General features: G+C 44.0%; 1 protein-coding gene and 1 long non-coding RNA gene across 2 annotated transcripts in view; both read right to left on the bottom strand.

Moving 5' to 3' along the window:
• Positions 1-27299, bottom strand: part of brsk2a (BR serine/threonine kinase 2a) — a 616067-nt gene that overhangs the window by 556080 nt on the left and 32688 nt on the right. The gene's annotated exons all lie outside the window — the stretch shown is intronic.
• On the bottom strand, positions 22982-27291 carry LOC121531991. Its single transcript, XR_005994222.1, has 3 exons — positions 26054-27291; positions 25664-25738; positions 22982-23851 (listed from the first exon to the last, which is right to left on the bottom strand). It is a non-coding gene; the product is annotated as an uncharacterized LOC121531991 (long non-coding RNA).

Here is a 27299-nt window from a genome sequence, read left to right as displayed (position 1 = left end):
ACAGGCCTGATACGAGCCCTGGGATTCACCTTATGAATCCCTCCATAGTCTGGACACTAGGGCTGACCCCAATTAGTCGACTGGTCGATAGGCTGTTGGTTGACCAAGATTTTTTGGTCGAGCAGTACCAAATAAATATATATTTGTTATGGCACACGAGACGCCTGTCTTATTCACGCCCATCTCAGTGAACTTATCCATTGCGGAGGCCACAGGGATGGCACAGTCCAAGAAGAAGGGGAGGGTGGCTGAAGGCCAAATCAAACGAAACGCAAACAAGCATTGCTTCGCGTAGACGATTTGAAGCGCATTATGCTTTTCTGTCATTCACTACCTTGCATTCTAATTCCAGCATGTACACGCCCGTTCTTGTTTCGTTGATGCACATCTCTCTCCAGAATGCGCTCTCTCCCGCCAATTTGTGCACATTCATTGTTTCATAACTTAATTGTGTCAATTGTTTGAGTTTGATTGTTAGTGTCTATCAATTCCCCATTACACACTGTATATCACCAGTAGTACATTTACCGTTAATTCCTATAATTTCTCATCTAAAATGTTTGTTTGGTTACAGTAATTTCTGTCTCTAATCCTGTCTTTTACCGTTCTCATTGTTGGAGGGGACACTTTGTTTGCAGAGCGCACAACCTATGCTACACTTGTGAGAAACAAGTTTAGGTTTATTTCATTCTATTTACGAGTTTTGGCAATTTAGTCATTGTCTTTTGTTTGGAGTAGGCCTATAAGCTACCTGGCCTGAGCGTAAATGTAGGCATATAAATGTGCCCATTTGGGGATCTGATAGTATTTCTGATTGGCTTAATGCACCACCACTAATGAGCTGTGGAGCTTCTCAATGTAGTGTTTTCTTCACCTCAAACAGCAAGCAAACAAAGTCTGTTTTTACATCCATTGAGAATGACAATAGTTCCTCAATGTATTTGAAAAATCTTTCCAGCTCTCTCCCTTTCGATAACCACTCAGTGTGAAAGGGAAACATGTCATGCTCTGATCCAATGGAAAAGTCATAAAATAAGCCTACCTGATTACTTCTTATCCCTTGTGCAAATAGCCTACAGCTGTGTCTGTCCCGAGTACACTGGCGCTGGAAACTCTGAGGGCCCAGAATATTTTATACAATGTTGAAAGTTATTTTTTTAGTAATTTAGCAGATGCTCTTATCCAGAGCGACGTATGGTTAAGTGCCTTGCTCAAGGGAACATCAACAGATGTTTCACTTAGTCAGCTCGGGGATTCGAACCTGCGACCATTTCGGTTACTGGCCCAACGCGCTTAACCACTAGAATACCTGCCGCCCTAAGCTTATACTAGTTTGCTAGCACAAACTTCGGGCCGGACTCAAGTCAATAGTTGATACAATGTTTCAGGTTCGTTGCAGACAGGCCATGCATAGCCAATGTGATTTATAGGATATTTCTTTTTATCATTGTATTTTCTATCTGCAGGGTGCAAAGTTTTTATTTGTTGGCTTTATGTAGGCTATTTTGACATAGTTGGCAATTGCAATAGAAGTTACTTTTTAGGTTTGTATAATTTTCATTTAGATTTGGATAGAATTTTGATTAACCACATGACAATGATTTTGAGATAGGAATAGGTTATTATAAATGCAATAAAACTTTTCCACAAAAATACGCATATGAAAACCATAACTGACACACAGATCGGTAGAAATTGTAAGATTAATTGGCATTCCACATGAGAAAGGTTGCCAACTCCTTGTGTAGCCTATTACCAGCAACTTCAGGAGAGTAATGGCAGTGAAAGCCAGCAGGAGTGTGAGGAGGATGGTCGGGTCAGGTTATGTTTTCTTTCTTCTGGTTATCTTGATCTCTGGCTCCCTCTTGAGTCATTTGTGTCTTATTTCATCAAACAGTTAGCTTAAAGCATCAGACAAGCTCAATACATATAGTTGATTTTAAAACACACAGGGTGTTTCTATATATGGAAAAATACACGTTTAAAATTTTCAACCAATCGATTTGTCGAAAGAACAGACAACTTTCAGTCTACCAAGATTTTTTTGGGTCGGGGACAGCCCTACTAGACACACATTCTGGGCCTCAAGAGACCAGCCTCAGCAAGCCCCTAGTGCTGAGCTTTCACCTCCCCCTGTCTCTCTCCCTCCTTCTCCCCCTCTCCCCCCCTTTCCCTTTCTCACACACTGGAGCACATACGTGACATATAAGCTGCAGCACACTTTAAAGAGGACTTCAAAGAGGCCAAAGGTAGGAGGTCAAAGCTGACAGGGAAGATAAAGGAAGAGGAAGGAAAGCTCTCTTCCTTAAGTCAACCTGGAATAGTAGATATATTAGCTCTCCAGGGATGAGGCGGAGGGGGAATTGAGGACACTACTGGCCCATTTCATTTTAAGGACAAGTTCAGGCCGTCCGCTCTGGGCTTTACATGAAGGGGGAGTGAGTGTGTGTGAGTGTGTGTGTGTGCGTAGAGAATTACCAATATGGGTTTTTTAAGGCCGATGCAGATACCAATTTTTAGGGGTCAAAGAGGCCGAGAACGTGATTTTCCTGTGTTTTATATATATTTCCACATAATGAAGTTGGAGTAATACTGTGAAATTGTGAAGATGATGATAATGCCTGAAATTTCAGCTTTTTATGGTGGGATGAAGTTTTAGCCAGCCTGGTGACATCACCAGGTGGTAAATTAGGTAATAGACCAGAACTATTCAACTATATTCTTACGGGTGCCAGATGTAAAAAAGGTTAAATGCATGGGGGCCGGACATTTTCTACATGTGATTATTCTTCGGAAGAACTGTATAAAAAAGCAATGCACAACCACCAACAAAACACTTGTCACGGATTCAGCCGAGGCTGCTCCTCCTCCTTGCTCGGGCAGGCTTCGGCGTTCGTCGTCCCCGGAGTACTAGCTACTGCCGATCGATGTTTCGGTGTTTGTCTTGTTTTGTCTTTATTGTTTACACCTGTTTCCTATTATGTTGTATTGTATTCCCTATATTAACCCCTGTCTCTCATTGGTTATTGTGTGTGATTGTTCTTTGTCATTCCGGCAGTTGCTTGTGTACGGGTATTGTGTTTTCCTCCCTGTTTTGGAGGTTTGTTGTTTTTGTACGTTTATTACTGTGTTCAGTAAAAGTACGTTGCCAGCCGCTCTGTGTCCTGCGTTTGACTTCGCTGACCGCATACACGTCGCGTGACAACACTTTTCTTAAAATGTAATGTTGCTAAAAGTAATTAGGGAAGAAGTGGAGGGCCCTCAGCCAATGTGAGTAGGGATGCAATCAAAAATCTTTAACATCATTGAAAAGGAAAAGGTTGCAATGCTCACTCACCATTATTGTGTTCTTTTTAAACAACTATTAAAAGCTTCTAAAAGTAATTAGGTCATTTAAAAATAACCTGAAAACAAGCATCTCAATAAATAACACAAAAATATGTCAAATCAGGTAATGCCAAATTCCAGTCTGAAGGAAGTATGCTTTGAATTCATTTCCCTCAGTCATTAGGTGTTTTTGGTCACACTCCCTTCTAACGAGGCCTTGTGAGTATCAGAGTGGGAAACATAAGTGGTTTGAATCCAGGCTCTGTCGTAGCCGGCCACAACCGGGAGACCCATGGGGCGGCGCACAATTGGCCCAGCGTAGTCCAGGGTAGGGGAGGGAATGGCCTGCAGGGATGTAGCTCATTTGGTTGAGCATGGTGTTTGAAACGCCAGGGTTGTGGGTTCGATTCCCACGGGGGGCCAGTATGAAAAAATAAAAAATGTTTGGATCTGGATAAGAGCGTCTGCTAAATGACTAAAAATGTAAAATGTAAATGTAAAAATACGTGTTCCTTAGAGTCGTAGCTTTCAGGAATGGGGTCATAATATTTTGTAGCTTAAACTGTACAAACGCTACAGCCAAATGAAGAAAAAATAATCAACATGCTACATACTGTATATTTCATATCAATATTAATGTAATCCAAGTTTTTCTCATAATAGTAGAAACAAGTGTCAATCACCCACGGACTGGATCATAATGGACTATTCCATCCTGACAGTGCTCCTATGCATTGTTTCTCGTGATATGATTGCAAACAGGTCAACATTTATTTTTCAACTCAAAGCAATGAGCCCAATCAGTCCTCCATGACAACAAAATCATAAACAACAGAGTAGGGTAATAAGTCTTTAGTTTTGGTGTTATGCTCAGGTAAAACAATTTGGCTAATCTATATTTCTATGTCATATTCTTGAAGATGGTATTAAATTAATTGGAATGACTGGAAATCTGACAGACTTTGGTTTGTAATTTAAAGATATAGCCTAATCGTTTTATTATCTGTAGCTGAAAGTAATGGGTTAGAAGAAGCCTACATAATCAACCCATAAAGCAAAATGCAACATCCATTTGCACTTGTTTTATGGCTCTGCGGAGGTCATAGTGGGTCCTCTTGTACTGGTGTACCGAAGTTGAAAACATCATGAGCTCCTGTTCACCCGACCTGGAGTTTGTGATGCTAAAATGCCGACCCCACTATATGCCGAGGGAATTCACGTGTGTTATTATCACAGCTGTGTACATACCGCCACAACAAACAGCAAGGCGGCACTCAGCGAACTGTACAGTCGTTGTCAAAAGTTTTGAGAATGACACAAGTATTGGTCTTCACAAAGTTCGCTGCTTCAGTGTTATGAGATCTTTTTGTCAGATGTTACTATGGTATACTGAAGTATAATTACAAGCATTCCATAAGTGTCAAAGGCTTTTATTGACAATTACATTAAGTTTATGCAAAGAGTCAATATTTGCAGTGTTGACCCTTCTTTTTCTGCAAAGACCTCTGCAATCCGCCCTGGCATCCTGTCAATTAACTTCTGGGCCACATCCTGACTGATGGCAGCCCATTCTTGCATAATCAATGCTTGGAGTTTGTCAGAATTTGTCGGTTTTTGTTTGTCCACCCGCCTCTTGAGGATCGACCACAAGTTCTCAATGGGATTAAGGTCTGGGGAGTTTCCTGGCCATGGACCCAACATTTCTATGTTTTGTTCCCCGAGCCACTTAGTTATCACTTTTGCCTTATGGCAAGGTGCTCCATCATGCTGGAAAGGGCATTGGTCGTCACCAAACTGTTCTTGGATGGTTGGGAGCAGTTGCTCTCGGAGGATGTGTTGGGACCATTCTTTATTCATGGCTGTGTTCTTAGGCAAAATTGTGAGTGAGCCCACTCCCTTGGCTGAGAAGCAACCCCACACATGAATGGTCTCAGGATGCTTTACTGTTAGCATGACACAGGACTGATGGTAGCGCTCACCTTGTCTTCTCCGGACAAGGTGTTTTCCGGATGCCCCAAACAATCGGAAAGGGGATTCATCAGAGAAAATGACTTTACCCCAGTCCTCAGCAGTCCAATCCATGTACCTTTTGCAGAATATCAGTCTGTCCCTGATGTTTTTCCTGGAGAGAAGTGGCTTCTTTGCTGCCCTTCTTGACACCAGGCCATCCTCCAAAAGTCTTCACCTCACTGTGCGTGCAGATGCACTCACACCTGCCTGCTGCCATTCCTGAGCAAGCTCTGCACTGGTGGTGCCCCGATCCCGCAGCTGAATCAACTTTAGGAGACGGTCCTGGCGCTTGCTGGACTTTCTTGGGCGCCCTGCAATCTTACTAGCAGCAGTATCCTTGCCTGTGAAGCCCTTTTTGTGCAAAGCAATGATGATGGCACATGTTTCCTTGCAGATAACCATGGTTAACAGAGGAAGAACAATGATTTCAAGCACCACCCTCCTTTTAAAGCTTCCAGTCTGTTATTCTAACTCAATCAGCATGACAGAGTGATCTCCAGCCTTGTCCTTGTCAACACTCTCACCTGTGTTAATGAGACAATCACTGACATGATGGCAGCTGGTCCTTTTGTGGCAGGGCTGAAATGCAGTGGACATTTTTTGGGGGGGATTAAGTTCATTTTCATGAAAAAGAGGGACTTTGCAAGTAATTGCAATTCATCTGATCACTCTTCATGACATAGTATATGCAAATTGCCATTTTGTATTGTAACCAAGGACGTCACGTTATCGTTTTGTTGTTTGTTCGTGTGGTGAATCTAAATAAAAGTATGTTCACTTATCACGCTGCGTATTGGTCCACTGTGTTCGACGATCGTGACACTATGTCGTTGCGGGTGATTGTAACCAAGCCTGTCTAAAACAAATCTTCCAAAAATATTACCATCATGTATCCTGCCCCACAAGACGATCCAGCGTGCTTGACCATGTATCCACAAACATCCATGATGCGTACAAAGCCATCCCCCAGATCAGATCAAGTCTCTGTTACTACAACCCGCCTACAAGCAGCAACTCAAGAGGGAGCCACCAACACAGAGAATAGTGAGGCATTGGAAAGAGGAGAAAGACTCAATGCTGCAGGATTGTTTTGAGAATACTGATTGGAATACACTACATGACCAAAAGTATGTGGACACCTGCTCGTCGAACATCTCATTCCAAAATCATGGCCATTAATATGGAGTTGGTTCCCCCTTTCCTGCTAAAACAGCGTCCACTTCTTGGAAGGCTTTTCACTAGATGTTGGAACATTGCTGCTTGGACTTGCTTCAATTTGTATTTGTATATGTAGTTATTATGGATCCCCATTAGCTGGTGACAATTCATTCATAACAGATTTCACAACATACTAAGTGTGTGCCCTCAGGCATCTACTCTACTACCACATACCTATAACACAAGATCCATGTGTACATGTGTGTATAGTGCGTATGTTATTGTGTGTTTGTATACATGTGTCCATGTGTCTATGTTAGGTGTATTTGTATCTGTTTTTTAAATCTAATTTTACTGCTATGCCAGCAGAGTTGTTGTCAGAGTTACTTACATTTACATTTTGCATTTTAGCCATTTAGCAGACGCTCTTATCCAGAGCGACTTACAGTTAGTGAGTTTTTTTTTCTTCATACTGGCCCCCCGTGGGAATCGAACCCACAGCCCTGGCATTGCAAACACCATGCTCTACCAACTGAGCTACATCCCTGCCGGCCATTCCCTCCCCTACCCTGGACGACGCTGGGCCAATTGTGCGCCGCCCCATGGGTCTCCCGGTCGCGGCCAGCTACGACAGAGCCTGGATTCGAACCAGGATATCTAGTGGCACAGCTAGCACTTTGATGCAGTGCCTTAGACCACTGCGCCACTCGGTGTGGAATAGAGTTCCATGTAGTCATGGCTCTATGTAATACTGTGCGCCTCCCATAGTCTGTTCTGGACTTGGGGACTGTGAAGAGACCTCTGGTGGCATGTCTTGTGGGGTGTGCATGGGTGTCTGAGCTGTGTGCCAGTAGTTCAAACAGACAGCTCAGTGCATTCAACATGTCAATACCTCTCACAAATACAAGTAGCTCTCTGTGTACATCCAAGGGCCAGCACTAACTCAAAGCCAGTGGCATGTCGTTAGTAAAGATTGAAAACCGTAAGGGGCCTAGAAAGCTGCCCTGGGGAATTCCTGATTCTACCTAGATTTTGTTGGAGAGGCTTCCATTAAAGAAGACCCTCTGTGTTCTGTTAGACAGGCAACTCTTCATGCAAAACATAGCAGGGGGTGTAAAGCCATTACACATACGTTTTTCCAGCAACAAACTATGATCGATAATGTCAAAAGCCGCACTGAAGTCTAACAAAACAGCCCCCACAATCTTTTCATCATCAATTTCTCTCAGCCAATCATCAATCATTTGTGCAAGTGCTGTGCTTGTTGAATGTCCTTCCCTATAAGCGTGCTGAAAGTATGTTGTCAATTTGTTTACTGTAAAATATCATTGTTTCTGGTCAAACACAATTTTTTCCAAAAGTTTACTAAGGGTTGGTAACAGGCTGATTGGTCGGCTATTTGAGCCAGTTAAGGGGGCTTTACTATTCTTAGGTAGGGGAATAACTTTAGCTTCCCCCCAGGCCTGAGGGCAAACACTTTCTAATAGGCTTAAATTGAAGATATGACAAATAGGTGTGGCAGTATCGCCCCCGCTATTATCCTCAGTAATATTCCATCCAAGTTGTCAGACCCCGGTGGCTTGTCATTGTTGATAGACAACAAAACATTTTTCACCTCTTCCACACTTGCCTTATGGAATTCAAAATTACAATGCTTGTCTTTCATAATTTGGTCAGATATACTAGGATGTGTGGTGTGAGCGTTTGTTGCTGGCATGTCATGCCTAAATTTGCTAATCTTGCAAATGAAAAAAGAATTTAGTTGGCAATATCAGTGGGTTTTGTGATAAATGAGCCATCTGATTCAATGAATTATGGAGCGGAGTTCGCCTTTTTGCCCAAAATGTCTTCAAGGTGCTCCAAAGATTTTTACTATCATTCTTTATGTCATTTATCTTTGTTTCATAGTGTAGTTTCTTCTTCTATTCATTGCTAACAGTATTACTCTGGTTCATATGCATATGATTACTGCATACAATAGCTGTAGGATCAGCAGAGGCTTTCAGGTCAGTAAGAGGGACATAAATTAGGTTACTTACATTGTGTCTTCCAATGCCCCTAGGATAATGTACATTTGCTGAAGCATTATGACAACTTAGTGACATAATGGTAGGGATTAAATGAGCTGGTGTCACGGTTTCGGCCGAGGCTGCTCCTCCTCCTTGTTCGGGCAGGCTTTGGCGGTCGTCGTCTCCGGAGTACTAGCTGCCACCGTTCTATGTTTCATGTTCGTTTGGTTTTGTCTCTTTGTAACACCTGTCCCTTGTTTGTGTTTGATTGTGTTCCCTATTTAGTTTCGTTTGTTTGGGTCAGGTGTTATGTGTGATTGTTATTGTCAGCCTGCCTCCGAGGAGTTTGTCTCTCTCGTTGTTGTATTTTTCGAGAGTTCGCACTGCGTGCGCTTTTCTTGTTTTCCGCACTGTGATTTGTGCGTAATTGTTCGCGCCGCCCGGTTGGGTTGGCGACTCATTTTCCTGTATTGGACCTTACTAAAGTCTGTTGAAGTCATCCTTGTTCCTGCGCTTGAGGGCGTACGACGGCTCCGCTGCCGGGTGTCAAGGGTTCCTGCTGCAAGTGGAGCTCTACCTCGCCACCGTACACCCGGCGCCCTCGGGACACGAGAGCGTCTCAGCCCTCATCTCCTGTCTCACCGGCAAGGCGTTGGAGTGGGCCAACGCCGAATGGAGGAGAATGGACGCCGCTACCACTACCTATGCGGAGTTCTCCCGCCGCTTCCGTGCTGTGTTTGACCATCCACCAGAGGGGAAGGCGTCTGTTCTACCTCCGACAGGGGATGAGGAGCGCCCAGGACTTTGCCTTGGAATTCCGGACTCTAGCGGCCGATGCAGGGTGGAATGAGCGGGCCCTTATAGACCACTTCCGTTGCAGCCTCCGGGAGGACGTCCAGCGAGAGTTGGCGTGCAGGGACACCTCGTTGACCTTTGACCAACTTGTCGACATGGCCATTCGGCTGGATACCCTGCTCGCCACCCGTGGACGTCCCGGGTGGGGTTCGCCCATTCCACTCTCCAGCACCTCCGAGCCGAGCCCTATGGAGCTCGGGGGTGCTTGGCGCTAGAGAACGGAGGAGTAGGAACCCGAGGGGGCCGTTCCCTGCACTAACTGTGGCCGTGGAGGGCACACCACGGCTAGGTGTTGGGGAGGGTCCCCGGTGGAGGAGAAGGCAGGTCACGCATTGGGGGTCCCCCAGGTGAGTAGGCGCCCTACTTACCCAGAGCTTTCTGTCGTTCACCTAACCTTGCCTGTTAGTTTTCCACAGGTTGCACCTCGTTCCCAGCATAAGGCGCTGGTAGATTCAGGCGCAGCTGGGAATTTTGTAGATCGCCAGTTTTGTATAGAGTTAGGGATTCCCCTCCTTCCAGTTGATAAGCCTTTCCCTGTTCATGCCCTAGATAGCCGTCCGTTAGGGTCTGGGTTGATTAGGGAGGTCACAGCACCCCTTCAAATGATGGCGCAGGAGGGTCATGAGGAGACGATTCAGCTCTATCTGATTGACTCTCCTGCGTATCCGGTAGTGCTGGGCCTTCCCTGGTTGATGACCCATGACCCTACTATTATGTGGCGAGAGAAAGCTCTTAAAGGGTGGTCTGCCCAGTGTGAGGGGCGGTGTCTGGGTGTTTCCATAGGGGCGACCTCGGTGGAAAGTCCGAATCTAATGACAGCACTGCATATTCCCCCAGTATGAGGATTTGAAACTGGTGTTTAGTAAAACTAGGGCGGCGCAGCTGCCGCCTCATAGACGGGGGATTGTGCGATAGATCTCCAGTCAGGAGCAGCTCTCCCGCGGGAGCCATGTGTATCCCTTGTCTCAAGAGGAGAGGAAGGCAATGGAGACGTACATCGCTGAGTCTCTGAGACAGGGATACATACGGGCCTCCACTTCACCCGCTTCCTCGAGTTTCTTTTTTTGAAGAAAAAGGATGGAGGTCTGCGCCCGTGTATTGATTACCGTGGTCTCAATCAGATTACGGTGAAGTACAGCTATCCACTTCCTCTGATTGCGACTATGACGGAGTCACTGCACGGTGCGCAGTTCTTTACAAAATTGGATCTCAGGAGCGCATATAACTTGGTGCGCATTAGAGAGGGCGATGAATGGAAGACAGCGTTTAGCACGACTTCCGGACACTACGAGTATCTAGTCATGCCATATGGGTTAATGAATGCTCCCTCAGTCTTCCAATCCTTCGTCGATGAGATTTTCCGGGACATGCAGGGACAGGGAGTAGTCGTGTACATCGACGATATTCTGGTGTACAGTCCTACCCGAGCAGAGCATGTAGCCCTGGTGCGCCGAGTATTGAGGAGGCTGTTGGAGCATGACCTATATGTCAAGGCAGAGAAATGTCTGTTTTTTCAGAAGTCGGTCTCCTTTCTGGGTTATCAGTTGTCTGCGTCAGGGGTGAAGATGGAGGTAGACCGGGTGTCAGCTGTGCGTAATTGGCAGACCCCAACCACTGTGAAGGAGGTGCAACAGTTCTTGGGTTTTGCAAATTATTACCGGAGGTTTATCCGGGGTTTTGGACAGGAGGCAGCTCCCATAACGTCTCTGTTGAAGGGGGGTCCGGTGCGCTTGCGGTGGTCAGCTGAGGAGGACAGGGCTTTTGGGAAACTGAAGGACCTGTTTACCTCGGCGCCGGTGTTGGCGCATCCGGATCCCTCTTTACCTTTCCAGGTAGAGGTGGACGCGTCAGAGGCCGGTATAGGGGCCGTTCTTTCCCAACGTTCTGGCACACCACCTAAACTCCGTCCCTGTGCGTTTTAAAAAGCTCAGTCCGGCGGAGCGGAATTATGACGTAGGAGACAGGGAGCTGTTAGCCGTGGTACAGGCCCTAAAGGTGTGGCGGCATTGGCTCGAGGGGGCTCAACACCCTTTCCTCATTCTAACTGACCATCGTAACCTGGAATACATCCGGGCAGCTAGGAGACTGAATCCTCGCCAGGCCCGCTGGACTATGTTTCTAGCCCGGTTTGTGTTTAAAATCACTTACATCCCTGGGTCCCAGAACGGGAAGGCAGATGCTCTGTCTCGGCGGTATGACGCGGAGGAGAGGTCCGTTGAGCCCACGCCCATACTACCAGAGTCTTGTCTGGTTGCACCGGTGGTGTGGGAGGTTGATGCCGAGATCGAGCGGGCGTTACGCACCGACCCAAGTCCTCCACAGTGTCCAGTGGGTCGGACGTACGTTCCGCTCGAGGTGCGCGATCGCCTCATTTGTTGGGCTCATACGTCCCCCTCCTCTGGCCATCCGGGTATCGGCCGGACAGTGCACTGCCTTAGCACGAAGTACTGGTGGCCAACGTTAGCTAGGGATGTGAGGATTTATGTCTCCTCCTGTTCGGTGTGTGCCCAGTGTAAGGCGCCCAGACATTTGCCCAGGGGTAAGCTACAACCCCTGCCTATTCCCTAACGACCCTGGTCCCACCTCTCGGTGGATTTTGTTACCGACCTTCCCCCTCACAGGGGAATACTACCATCCTGGTCGTTGTGGATCGGTTCTCGAAGGCCTGTCGTCTCCTTCCTATGCCGGGTCTACCCACTGCCCTACAGACCGCTGAGGCTCTGTTTACCCATGTCTTCCGGCATTACGGGTACCCGAGGATATAGTGTCTGACCGAGGCCCCCAGTTCACCTCCAGAGTGTGGAGAGCGTTTATGGAACGGTTGGGGGTTTCGGTAAGCCTTACCTCGGGTTACCACCCGGAGAGTAATGGGCAGGTTGAACGTGTTAACCAGGAGGTGGGTAGGTTTCTGAGGTCTTATTGCCAGGGCCGGCCGGAGGAGTGGGCGAGATACGTTCCGTGGGCCGAAATGGCACAGAACTCTCTCCGCCACTCCTCCACCCAACTAACCCCTTTCCAGTGTGTGTTAGGGTACCAGCCGGTTCTGGCACCTTGGCACGAGAGCCAGATCGAGGCCCCTGCGGTGGATGAATGGGTACGGCGCTCGGAGGAAACATGGAACGCTGCCCACGTACATCTGCAGCGGGCCATCCGTCGGCAGAAAACGAGCGCCGATCTCCACCGCAGTGAGGGGCCTGTGTACGCACCTGGAGATCGAGTCTGGCTCTCGACCAGAAACCTGCCCCTCCGCCTGCCCTGCCGGAAGCTGGGTCGGCGGTTTGTGGGGCCATTCAAAGTCCTGAGGAGGTTGAACGAGGTGTGTTACAGGTTAGAACTGCCTATTGACTATAGGAATATTAACCCCTCGTTCCATGTGTCTCTCCTCAGGCCGGTGGTAGCTGGTCCACTCCAGGAGTATGAGATAGAGGAGACTCCTCCGCCCCGTTGGACATCGAGGGGGCTCCGGCGTACACTGTGAGGTCCATCCTTGATTCGAGACGCCGGATGGGGGGTCTTCAATATCTCGTGGAGTGGGAGGGGTACGGCCCGGAGGAGCGGTGCTGGGTGCCAAGGAGGGACATATTGGACCAGTCCCTGCTGACCGAGTTCCATCGGGGTCATCCTGGCGCGCCCTGCTCCGCGTCGTCCGGGTCGTCCCCGAGCCCCGGGTCGGCGCACGGCTGGAGCCGCGCGTCAAGGGGGGGGTACTGTCACGGTTTCGGCCGAGGCTGCTCCTCCTCCTTGTTCGGGCAGGCTTCGGCGGTCGTCGTCTCCGGAGTACTAGCTGCCACCGTTCTATGTTTCATGTTCGTTTGGTTTTGTCTCTTTGTAACACCTGTCCCTTGTTTGTGTTTGATTGTGTTCCCTATTTAGTTTCGTTTGTTTGGGTCAGGTGTTATGTGTGATTGTTATTGTCAGCCTGCCTCCGAGGAGTTTGTCTCTCTCGTTGTTGTATTTTTCGAGAGTTCACACTGCGTGCGCTTTTCTTGTTTTCCGCACTGTGATTTGTGCGTAATTGTTCGCGCCGCCCGGTTGGGTTGGCGACTCATTTTCCTGTATTGGACCTTACTAAAGTCTGTTGAAGTCATCCTTGTTCCTGCGCTTGATTCCTTTCACTCATCCACACACAGCACTCTGACAGCTGGACTTGGGTCATTGATAAGTCATTGTCTCAACGAAGCCTTATAATGATGTGAAAGGATCCAGGAACGCAAATTATTTGGGTGGATCCCATCCTCCTTATAATACAAGCTTTGTTTCCAGAAGGTATACAAATTGTCAATAAATGTTAAACCCACAGATCTGCAATAGTCTCGTAGACAGTTATGGAGGGCTAAAAGTCTACTGAACTGTTCAATGCCACGATTTAGGGAGGGCAGTGGGCCAGATATTATGGGGCGTTTATTGGTGTCAAGTAGAGACCCAATTAGTTCTTTAAAATCCATCTTCAACTGTTCTGAGCTGCCCTTCATAATGTAATTTGACCCCACATGAACCATGACAGTATCAGCCCCCGGTGACTGACTTCTTTATCCTGTCTCCTCTCCTTCATCTACACTGATTGAAGTGGATTTAACAAGTGACATCAATAAGGGATCACAGCTTTCACTTGGATTCACCCGGTCAGTCTATGTCATGGAAAGAGCATCTTAATATTTTGTATACTCAGTGTGCATCGTCAGTCACAGGTTTCATTAGGAAATATGTTGATGATGTTGTACCCACAATAATAATCTGGACATACCCCAACCAAAAACCCTGAATGAACGGAGATATCCGTACAATGCTGAGAGCCCGTACGGCAGCATTCAATGTCAGCAGAACGAACCCCGATGACTCGGTGGCGTACGCCGCGTACAAGGCAAGCAGGTATGACTTGCGTCGCATATGGCAAGGACTACAGACTATCACAGACTACAAAGGCAAATCCAGCTGTGCGGTGCCCACCGAAGCCTCCCTTCCAGATGAGCTTAACACATCCTATGCTTACTTCGAGGCAGACAATACCGAGCCATCCAGAAAGGCTCTGCGCTGCTCCGGACGACGAGGTGCTTTCACTCTCCAAAGCTGACATGAGGAAAACTCTCCAAAAAGACTAAATACTCACAAAGCCGCCGGCCCAGATGGCATCCAGGCACACTGGACCCACTCCTCCACCCGCTCCTACAGCTCCACTGAAGATGCCATTTCCATCTCTATTCACACGTCCGTAACACATCTGGACAAGAGGAACACCTATATGAGAATGCTGTTCATTAACTACAGTTCAGCGTTCAACACTATTGTTCGCTCCAAGCTCGACACCAAGCTCAAATCCCTGGGTCTGGACACCACCCGCTGCAACTGAACCGTGGACTTCCTGACGGGAAGACCACAGGCTGTGAGGATTGGCAGCAACACCTCTTCCACACAGACTCTTAACACAGGGGCCCCCCAGGGGTTTGTCCTCAGTCCTGTTCTGTACTCCCTGTTCACCCACAACTGCGTGGCTTTGCACGACACCAACTCCATCATCAAGTTTGCTTACGACACCATGCTTGTAGGCCTGATAACCAACAACAACGAGTCAGCCTATAGGGAGGAGGTAAGTGAACTGGCATTTTGGTGTCATGACAACAACCTCTCCTTCAACATCAGCAAAACAAAGGAGTTGATTGTTTTCTTCAAGAAGCAGAGGAGGAAACATGCCCCAATCCACATCAACGGGACTGCAGTAGAGAGAGTCATGAGTTTTAAGTTCCTCGGCATCCAGAGGACTTGTCTTGGACCAACAACACCACCACACTTGTCAAGAGGGCGCAAAAGCATCTCTACTTCGTAAGGCGGTTGAACAAATTCGGCATGCTGCTCCGGGTCCTCTCCAAATACTACCACTGCACCATCGAGAGCATCCTAAACTGTTGCATCACGACCTGGTATAGGAATTGCTCCGTCGACGACCGCAAGGCCCTCCAGAGGGTGCTCCCACCCATCCAGGACATCTACTCGAAACGGTGCCTGAGGAATAGATGCAGCATCATCAAGGACCCCACACACCCCAGCCACAAGCTTTTCTCTCCCTTACCGTCGGGCAGACGGTATTGGTGCATGAGGTCTGATACATAGTTTGTATCTACAAGCCATCAGACTGCTGAAAACTTGAGCTGGACTGACCACCTCCTCAGATTAGCACACATGCACTCACTCATACACACCCACACAGACATACACACACATATATACATTCATGCTACACACAACTGCTGCTACCAGACCCTTATTATACTGCTCAGATTATACACCCAGCCATTTACTTTATGTTTGTATTCTTATCTTTTATTATTTGCCATTCTTGTTGCATTGTCGAGAAGGAACCTGCAAGTAAGCATTTCGTTGGACGATTCATACCATGCGTATCCCGTACGACTTATAAAACTTGAAACTTGTTTGTGTCCTCAGCCGTAGCCTCTGGGCTGGCTATGATAGCCCTGTGTCCTTTAGCTTAGTGCCAACCTCAGTGTCAATCCAGAGCTGTTGATTGGGGAAGCAGCGAACCTTCACTGTGGGGACAACGTCGGTGATGCATTTCCTAATGAAGCCGGTGACGGAGGTGGTTAGCTCATCGATGCTATCAGTGGAGTCCCGGAACATATTCCAGTCAACACTAGCAAAGCAGTCCTGCAGCATAGCCTCCGATACATTTACATTTTAGTCATTTAGCAGACGCTCTTATCCAGAGCGACTTACAGTTAGTGAATACATTTTTTTTTTTTTTATACTGGCCCCCCGTGGGAATTGAACCCACAACCCTGGCGTTGCAAACGCCATGCTCTATCAACTGAGCTACATCCCTGCCGGCCATTCCCTCCCCTACCCTGGACGACGCTGGGCCAATTGTGCGCCGCCCATGAGTCTCCCGGTCGCGGCCGGCTGCGACAGAGCCTGGATTCGAACCAGGATCTCTAGTGGCACAGTTAGCACTGCGATGCAGTGCCTTAGACCACTGCGGATACAGAGGATCAATTCTCTACGGAGCGCTTCACAGGTACTTTCTGTTTGAGATTCTGCTTGTAGACAGGAAGCAGGAGTATAGAGTCATGATCTGATTTGCGGAAGGGGGGACGAAGGAGGGCTTTGTATGCTTGCTTGTGGGTAGAGTAACAGTGGTCTAGGACTTTATTGCCCCTAATGGCAATATATACAGCAGTCACGAATAACAGCTGAACACTCTCTCGGAGGGTAGAAGGGTTGGCATTTGACCATCAGGTATTCCAAGACAGGTAGGAGACTCCCACTACGCTTGAGTCAGCAGACCATTTGCTGTTGATAAAGAGGCATCCCCCTCCCCCTCTCAATTTCCCTGAATCCAGTGTTCTGTCCGTTCGGTGACTGTAGAATCCATTGATTTGGATAGACATGGGGGTGGATATCTTGACCAAAAGCCATGTTTCAGAAAAGCAGAGAATATTGCAGTGACCAGAGTCCCATTGATAGCAAATCCGCGATCGGAGGCCAATAGAATGGAGGGAAGAGGTGGCCCGTTTTCCTTTTTCCCTTAATCTCGCCAGGACTCTCCTGCCTCTTTTACGCCGCTGTTTCCTCTTGGCTAGCCATGGGCAGATGAGTCGAAGTTGAAGCCGCAATTGAGGTTAGTAATTGCCGATTTGAAGTTCAAAAGTTCTTGCCTTTCATAAGAAACGATAGTAGATACATTTTGTACAAAAAAAAAGATATACGCCAAAAAAACTAAGTTGGGTGGGAACTCGCAAGACGCAGCAGTACAGTATGGAGCCATCTTACTAAAGTGCTGTAGCCTGTATACGGACATTGTTTTGCCGAACAGTAATTTAATGTCTAGATGCCGGGTGTCATTATTGACGTGTGCTTAAGCTAAATTATATGCAGCATGAGTGGGTAGCTAACAAGATGCAGTACAGCCAGAGGTTCCTCGTGACAGCTAACAATGTAAGTGGTCCTCTGTAGCTCAGCTGGTAGAGCACGGCGCTTGTAACGCCAAGGTAGTGGGTTCGATCCCCGGGACCACCCATACACAAAAATGTATGCACGCATGACTGTAAGTCGCTTTGGATAAAAGTGTCTGCTAAATGGCATATTATTATTATTATTATAAGTGGTACAGACTTGCAACCCTTTGACACAAGGCTAGTGCTACATAGGGGACATTGGCTGCGCCGATACTCAAGGGCCGATAGCCGATATTTGTATTTATTTATTTATTTGTATCCCCGTTAGCTTTTGCAGAACCACACAAAACATCACAAGTAACAAAACACTGATACACTGACAGACAAGGAGTCACACAAATTTAAAATAAAACGATAAACAAACAATACAATTAAAAAATAATGTGTGTGTAGATTGTGTGTTACAGTGTGATAGAGTGTGTGTGTGTGTGTTTGTCTGTGTTATTTCACAGTCCCTATCGTGCCATGAGAGAGAGAGGGAAAGAGAGGGAGAGAGAGAGAGAACCTTTGTGCAAGGTATTTTTATTTTTTAACAGGGAAGACATATTGAGACCTAGGTCTCTTTTCCAAATGCGCCCTTTATAATACAATATAAATATACACAATATATACAGTATATATATACAGTGAGGGAAAAAAGTATTTGATCCCCTGCTGATTTTGTACGTTTGTCCACTGACAAAGACATGATCAGTCTATAATTTGAATGGTAGATTTATTTGAACAGCGAGAGACAGAATAACAACAAATAAATCCAGAAAAACGCATGTTCTCTCATTTGTGTCTGGAAGTAACTAGCCAACGTTAGCCAGTTAGCTTGGGTGCTTGACTGCTGTTGTTAGGACAGAACGCTCGGATCAACCCTACTCCTTGGCCAGAGCATCCAGTGTGCGATCTGAATGCTCAGAGAGCAAAACGCTCTGAATTTACGAACGGACAATATGACAACACTCTGAGGTTATGGGCAGGGCTATAGCTTAAGAGGGTGTGAAGGATGCTGAATGGTTGTAGACAAAGAAGAGCTCTCCAGTGGGTGTACCAAAACATTCAAAGGCCATTTTCTCAAAAGTGAAGTTACAAGTTTATCAACTTTCAAAGCAGAATTACTTTCCCGTTGTTCCTCAACTGTAGTATTTGATATACCACTTTCTAGCTCTGAGTCTCTAACTTTATCCAATGTAAAAAACACTATTTCAAATTTTGCTACATAAGACCGAATTGAGCCGGTCGGTCAAATATTAACTCCTTGAGAATTAAACATTTCTTGCAGTAAAATAATACACCAAATGTACATTTTTACCCGGAAACATATATTATTTCTTTCTTTCAGCATCTTAAGAGAATGTGAATGCGCAGCTAGGGACCGTCTGTAGAGGTGCTATCTTAATCAACATTATAATATCTGATAGTATTTTAACCACATAAAATATGCATCAAAGCCATACTGAAATCTTATCAGAAACATGTTGGGTCATTTCCACAAGTTCCTATTTCCTTAAAACCTTTTTAATTTTTTGTTACACTATTGCATTTTCTCCCCGGTCCCTAAATGTCTTTGCTCTGTGAAAGAAGCAGAGATGACAAACAAAACTTTACGGATGTCAACTAGATTGAAGCATTCATTTAATTTATGACATTATTCTGGTGAGCAAGGGTTTATTTAGGCTTCTAGGGCAACATATAATGACAGAAGATAAGCTGCATTTAGGCCTATCTAAGTATAGACAATTATAACTCTTTAGTCATATCCCAGTTTACCTATTTACTTCTGGCCCTGCCTGACTTGGTTTTTAAATTATATGAGCAAAAAATATTCCACTTTAATTGGAACGGCAAGCCAGACAAAATTAAACGGGCCTATTTATATAATGAATATGAACTCGGAGGGCAGAAATGATTAAATATTAAAGCATTGGACCTCTCACTAAAGGCTTCAGTCATGCAACAGCTATACTTAAATCCGAACTGGTTCTCTAGTAGATTAGTAAGAATGGATCAACCTGTGTTCAAAAATTGCCTTTTTCATTTTATTCAGATTACAACCTCTCACTTTCGGTTATTGAAAATATTATGGTTAAATTCAAATATACTAATTGATAAAAAATATATATATATACAGAACCAGTCAAAAGTTTGGACACACCTACTCATTCAAGGACTTTTCTTAATTTTTACTATTTTCTATATTGTAGAATAGTAGTGAAGACAAAAAGAAAACTATGAAATAACACATATGAAATAATGTAGTAACCAAAAAAGTGTTAAACAAATCACAATATATTTCATATTTGAGTTTCTTCAAAGTAGCCACCCTTTACCTTGATGACAGCTTTGCACACACTTGGCATTCTCTCACCCAGCTTCATGAGGTAGTCACCTGGAATGCTGTCAATTAACAGGTGTGCCTTGTTAAAAGTTAATTTGTGGAATTTCTTTCCTTCTTAATGCGTTTGAACCAATCAGTTGTCTTTAGGGGTGTTATACAGAAGATAGCCATATTTGATAATAGACCAAGTCCATATTATGGCAATAACAGCTCAAATAAGCAAAGAGAAACGACTGTCCATCATTACTTTAAGACATGAAGGGCAGTCAATACGGAAAATGTCAAGAACTTTGAAAGTTACTTCAACTGCAGTCGCAAAAACCATCAAGCGCTATGATGAAACTGGCTCTCATGAGGACCGCCACAGGAAAGGAAGACCCAGAGTTACCTCTGCTGCAGAGGATAAGTTCATTAGAGTTAACTGAACCTCAGATTGCAGCCCAAATAAATACTTCACAGAGTTCAAGTAACAGACACATCTCAACATCAACTGTTCAGAGTAGACTGCGTGAATCAGGCCTTCACGGTCTAATTGCTGCAAAGAAACCACTACTAAAGGACACCAATAAGAAGAAGAGACTTGCTTGGGCCAACAAACACGAGCAGTGGAAATCTTTTCTTTGGTCTGATGAGTCCAAATTTGAGATTTTTGGTTCCAACCGCCTTGTCTTTGTGAGACGCAGAGTAGGTGAACAGATGATCTCCGCATGTGTGGTTCCCACCGTGAAGCACGGAGGAGGAGATGTGATGGTGTGGGGGTGTTTTGCTGGTGACACTGTCTGTGATTTGTTTAGAATTCAAGGCACACTCAACCAGCGTGGCTACCACAGCATTCTGCAGCGATACGCCATCCCATCTGGTTTGCGCTTAGTGGGACTATTATTTGTTTTTCAACAGGACAATGACCAAAAACACACCTCCAGGCTGTGTAAGGGCTATTTGACCAAGAAGGAGAGTGATGGAGTGCTGCATCAGATGACCTGGCCTCCACAATCACCCGACCTCAACCCAATTGAGATGGTTTGGGATGAGTTTGACCGCAGAGTGAAGGAAAAGCAGCCAACAAGTGCTCAGTTTATGTAGGAACTCCTTCAAGACGGTTGGAAAAGCATTCCTCATGAAGCTGGTTGAGAGAATGCCAAGAGCGTGCAAAGCTGTCATCAAGGCAAAGGGTGGCTATTTGAAGAATCTCAAATATAAATATATTTTGATTTGTTTAACACTTTTTTGGTTACTACATGATTCCATATGTGTTATTTCATAGTGTTGATGTCTTCACAATTTTTCTACAATATAGAAAATAGTAAAAATAAAGAAAAACCCTTGAATGAGTAGGTGTGTCCAAACTTTTGACTGGTACAGTATATCGGGGGTGATTCTTTTTTTTTTATCGTTCCGTCGTCTCTGGCTGCAGCCTACAGTGCATTTTATATTTCTGTGGGTTAGGGTCGGGTTCCAGCCTCAGATTTTCACTTTATCACATATAGTCGGCGGTTGCGGATGGGTTATTAGCAATTGCAAGCGGGTGTGGGTGAACAAACAGCTGACCCGCACACCACTACTAGACACTGATCCAAGGTCCGTTTGGCATTTTTTCCATAATAGGATTTGGGGAGTAAAACCTGATCCTAGATCTGTGCCTACAGGCTATGGGAGAGGGGGGAGGGGAGAAACAGGTTGAATGGGGTGGAAACAGAGTACCATACAGTAGTACACATACATTTCTTAACCATATACACTACATGGACGCATACATATGTATGTGTCGCACACACATTACAATAGATTCATACCTGCCTATGTGCCTAGAGACACATGTACAAATGCACGGTCATATCGGCAAAAAACAATGTTTGAGTAAGCACAACGAGTGTTCTTGTTAACGGTACTTGAATAAACAACATTGAGTGAAGCTTAATTAAATGTTGTTGACTTTACTTGAATATACTATGTTATTGTAACATAACCCTTGTGAGTGAAGTAGACAAACACAAATGAGTTAAGCTCACTTAATACTCAAATGCTTTAAGGAAAAAGTATTGCCTTAAACCTGTTCAATTGCAACAGCTTAAAAAGGCCCAATGCAGCCATTTTTATATCAATATCAAATCATTTCTGGCAAAAATAGCTTTTTAGCAAAAAACTATTTCTCAAGCAAGAATTTTGCTAGGACTGTCTGGGAGTGGTCTAAGTGGTGAGAGGAAAACAGAAAAATAGCTGTTGTTGGCAGAGAGGTTTGTAACTCTCTTTGTTATTGGTCTATTAACCAATTTACCCTCATGGTGATGTCACCATGGAAAGCTGAAACTCCTGCCCATGCAAACCTGCTGATTAGAAGGTAATGTGTAGATTGTATTTTCAACCAGCAAATATCAGGAAATAACACTGATCCATTTGTTCTCACTTTTACAGTGTCAGCTGTTTTACAATATGAAGAATTTTGACTGCACTGGGCCTTTACATCTGCTGGTGTAAAAAGGGCTATATAAATACATTTGATTGATTGATTTAACACGCTTTGAACCAATTAAGTTGTGGCAACTCATCATACAGTAATTTCATCAGAAATGGCTTAAACACATGCATAATGGAGAGATGACATAACAACATGGTCTTAATTAAATAAAACTGTTTATTAGGAGACAATATTCAATTTCTATATTGCTCATGCTTCTAAACATGAATAATATAAATGTATTGTTTCAGTAACAATAACAAAATATCCAATAAACAGTGTTTCCTGAACAAGCATGGAAGTGGTAGGCCTATCCAAGTGCCATGTTTGGAGAATGGACAACGTGCTTAAAACAAAGTAATTACATCTAAATGAATCAGAAAACATTAACATTATCTAAAGAATAAAGTTTAAATTTATTTTACAAATTCTCAACACTTCCTAGATCAGTGAAAATACAGATGCATCAGTAAAAGGTCAGTGGTCATATTAATTTTTTATTTTATTTAACCTTTATTTAATTAGGCAAGTCAGTTAAAAACAAATTCTTATTTACAATGACGGCCTACCCCGGCCAAACCCTCTCCTAACCCGGACGACGCTGGGCCAATTGTGCGCCACCCTATGGGGCTCCCGATCTAACCCGGGTCTGTAGTGACGCCTTAGACTGCTGCGCCACTCGGTCCCCGAGTGTCATCAAGACAATAGATTCTGTGCAGAATAAAACATCATGGTGACAAGCTTCTCCTATTGTTCTGTGCAATACGAACACAGACAGTATTCATTGGGAGAATCTCAATTGCATTTCCTTGATTCCTCGCATCCCCCAATGGGTTTTGAGGATGTGGCGAGGAGAGAGGACACAAGGAATCAAGAAAATGTAATTGAGATTCTCCCATTGAATAAGAATAGGTTATTACAAATAAAATAAATATGGTCTCTCCTTATCTGAATACCAAATCAACTTCTTGGAAGAATCTCAATTGCATTTCCTTGATTCATTGTGCCCTCTCTCCTCGCCTCCTTCTCAAAACCCATTGAATGAGATAGTGAGAGTTCCTTCCCCTCTGACCTTCTCATCCAATGGGTTTTGAGAAAAAGACGAGGAGAGAGAACGCGAGACAAGGAACCGGAATTGAGATTCTCCTTCCTATAGGCCCTCAGAAGTATAGATGTAGGCAATAACTTATGACAAAGGCTTCACAAAGACTTCATTTTCTATTCCTACTTCAAACCAAATACTCTTGACAACTTTATCTTTGTACTGTATTCTAGATACAGCTCAACATAACAGTTCTTATGGAATCCAACCCAATGTCTTGTGAAAGAAAAAATGAAATAAAGCAAACTCTAGCCTTAAGCCACATTCATAAAGTTGAAACAAGGACAAATGGTGTTTTCAGAAAATGTTTGTCATTTGGTGAATGTCTACACATGTATCATCAAATCATTATTCAGACCCTTTATTCTTGGCTTCAGTTTCCCATCTTCTAAGGCGAGCAGGATTTTCTGACTGAACTCAAAAGTGTTGGACAGTTCTTTGGAATAACTGAGATGTATAGCACAGATCAGACCGAACATTACCAGTTAAATGTCAGCCAGTCTGGCGAAGTCGGTCACCACAACTTCACTCCCCAGGACAACGGAGATCTTGACTGTAATGGACTTGATTTTCGGTGTCGTCACTGACGATTGTAAGTAGGGATACCGGTGCGTCAACAAGATCTGACTCGTCGGAATCCTCCCCCTGAAATACACAAATGCACTTGAGATGAGAATACTAGACAGACGTTATATACTGTGCCTTCAGAAGGTATTCATACCCCTTGACTTATTCCACATTTTGTTGTGTTACAGCCTGAATTCAAAATGGATTAAATGTATTGTTTTCCTCACCCATCTACACAATACCCCATAATGACAAAGTGAAAACATGTTTTTAGACATTTTTTAAAATATATTGAAAATGAAATACTGAAATATCTCATTTACATAAGTATTCACACACCTGAGTCAATACTTTGTAGAAGCACCTTTGGCGGTGATTACCGCTTTGAGTCTTTCTGGGTAAGTCTCCCAGAGCTTTGCACACCTGGATTGTACAATATTTGCACATTATTCTTTTGAAAATTATTCATGCTCTGTCAAGATGTTGATTGAACATTGCTAGACAGCCATTTTCATGTCTTGCCATACATTTTCAAGCCAATTTAAGTCAAAACTGTAACTAGGCCACTCAGGAACATTCAATGTTGTCTTGGTAAGAAACTCCAATGTATATTTGGCCATGTGTTTTAGGTTATTGTCCTGCTGACAGGTGAATTTGTCTCCCAGTGTCTGTTGGATAGCAGACTGAACCAGGTTTTCCTGTAGGATTTTGCCTGTGTTTAGCTCTATTCCGTTTATTTTTATCCTAAAAAAACTCCCTAGTCCTTGCCGATGACAAGTATACCCATAGCATGATGCAGCCACCAGCATGCTTGAAAAATTTAAGAGTGGTACTCAGTGATGTGTTGTGTTGGATTTGCCCCAAACATAATGCTTTGTATTCAGGACATAAAGTAAATTTCTTTGCCAAATTAGTGCTTTATTGCAAACAGGATGCATGTTTTAGAATATTTGTATTCTGTACAGGCGTTCTTCTTTTCACTCTGTCATTTAGGTTAGTATTGTGGAGTAACTTCAATGTTGTTGATCCATCCTCAATTTTCTCCTATCACAGCCATTAAACTCTGTAACTGTTTTAAAGTCACCATTGACCTCATGGTGAAATCCCTGAGCGGTTTCCTTCCTCTCCAGCAACTGAGTTAGGAAGGACACGTGTATATTTGTAGTGACTGGGTGTATTGATACACCATCCAAAGTGTAATGAATAACTTCACCATGCTCAAAGGGATATTCAATGTCTGTTATCATTTTTCTTTTACCCATCTACCAATAGTTGCCCTTCTTTGCGAGTCATTGGAAAACCTCCCTGGTCTTTGTGGTTGATTTTGTGTTTGAAATTCACTGCTTGACTGCGGGACCTTACAAATAATTGTATGTGTGGGGTACAGAGATGAGGTATTCATTCAAAAATCATGTTAAAAACTATTATTGCACACAGAGTGTGTCCACGCAACTTATTATATGACTTGTTAAGCAATTTTTTACTCCAGAACTTATTTAGGCTTGCCATAAAAAAAAGGGGTTGAATACTTAGTGACTCAAGAGATTTCAACTTTTCATTTTGAATTAAGTTGTAAAAATTTCAAAAAACATAATTCCACTTTGACATGATGGGGTATTGTGTGTAGGCCAGTGACACAAAATCTCAATTTAATCAATTTTTAATTCAGGCTGTAACACCACAAAATGTGGAAAAAGTCAAGGGGTGAGAATACTTTCTGAAGACACTGCAATAATATATCCACCGTGACCTAATGGTTGGTTAGATAAAGTAAACACCATACTCACCCATCTAATCCTCTCAGATCACTACAGGTGTATAGGGACTAGGGGTGGGTTAATTGGGAATGGGCACAATAATCAATAGTAACCAGAATGACAAGAAACCTACCTTGCATGTTTTGAAAAATCCTAAGACTTCCTCACGCAGCAACAAAGGAAGAGCACGGAGAACATCATGTAGATCCTAAATATATAAATAATCAGAAATAAATTTTATGAAACATAGGATTACTAATATAACCTGGTAAAACAACAATATGTCATTGTTAAAAATTGACAAAATATCCACCAGAGAAACCTTTGTATATTTAGCTGGGCTTGGTTTAATTTGCCTGGTACAATGGAACCAATGGAATAGTTACAAAAGGGCAAACTCTTAATTGCCTTTCAAATACTATTATTATACTTTGAAGGTTTAACAAGTTTATCTTTGCATTAGACCCAGATCTGATTCCAGCATTATGTGCAGTGCCCTAAAGATCTGAGTCCTCCGTCTTACCTATAGCGTAGATCTTGACACCTCAGAATGTCATCTAAAGCGTCAGTGATCCTTCCAGTCTTCGATGCCGTCTGTTTATCAAACGAGGGGTGTGACAGTCGAGTGCAGCATAGAAGCTGTTCGGCAAGTTCTGTTTCCTAATTCGGCGGAACTCTGCATACAGATATATTTGGAAATGACAGACCGCAAAGGACAGTATTTAGCAGTATTATCACAAGTTCGGCAACACAGTTTAACAATTCAATTTAGTATAACTAATATATTAAAGCATGTCATATTTGAGTAAAAAAACTTCTATGAAATTTTACCTGCAACTCCATGTGCAGACTAGGCCAGAGATCAATGAACTCCTTTACAGGTGGTAGTGTTGAAACTGGGACAGAGTTAACAGTACATGTATGTGTCTACGGTTTGAAAAATGACGGTGCACAGAGATGATAGGGAGAGGTCATCATGTACTGGTGTCTGTTTGCCAATGTCTTCTTGAAGTTCTGAGTGTCATGGGGAGAATCTCCATTGTGTTACCTTGATTCCCTGCATCCTCTCTCCTTGCTTCCATCTCAAAACCCATTGGATGAGAAGGTCAGAAGGGAGGAAAGGGGACGTGAGGAATCAAGGAAATGCAATTGAGATTCTCCTCTGTACAACCCTTTCGAAAAAGCAATGTCACAACAGGGTATTATTTTGTGCATCTCAGATCTTTAATCCAAAGTTTACCTTAAATTGGTAGCCTGAAGTCAGCACCAAACAGTATTTTCAAACAGCTATTACACAAAAGGGCATCATCGTAATTTTCAAAATGTCACAGTATTATTCCAAAGTCATAGTGTGGAAATATATATAAAACACAGGAAAATCCAGTTTTTGCTTGCACTGGGCCTTTAAATGGTAACTAGTCCACATGTCAAAATATGTTGGCACCATTACTGTTCATACAGACTTAATTGGACAAAATAACATTGACAATTTTTGCTTAACATCCAAGCAAAAGTCCTTTGGATGTTATGGTGCCGCTCGGGAAATTTAAAATATTGATTGGGGATCTTCGTACTGAGGAATGTAACTGTTTTTCTTGAATATTTGTGTTGTGATGTAGTTTGTTTTATATTGTATCTGATTTTGATTTCATTTTGTCTTATGAATTGTATACCCGCTGGTCTAAATGGTGACTCCTTGTTTAGATAAAGGTACACATATATACAGTGGGGAAAAAAATTATTTATTTAGTCAGCCACCAATTGTGCAA

The sequence above is a fragment of the Coregonus clupeaformis genome, chromosome 19, assembly GCF_020615455.1.
Source record: "Coregonus clupeaformis isolate EN_2021a chromosome 19, ASM2061545v1, whole genome shotgun sequence".
Classification (NCBI taxonomy): domain Eukaryota; kingdom Metazoa; phylum Chordata; class Actinopteri; order Salmoniformes; family Salmonidae; genus Coregonus; species Coregonus clupeaformis.
The sequence above is the reverse complement of the archived record's forward strand: the minus strand, read 5'-3'. Positions and strand labels throughout refer to the sequence as shown.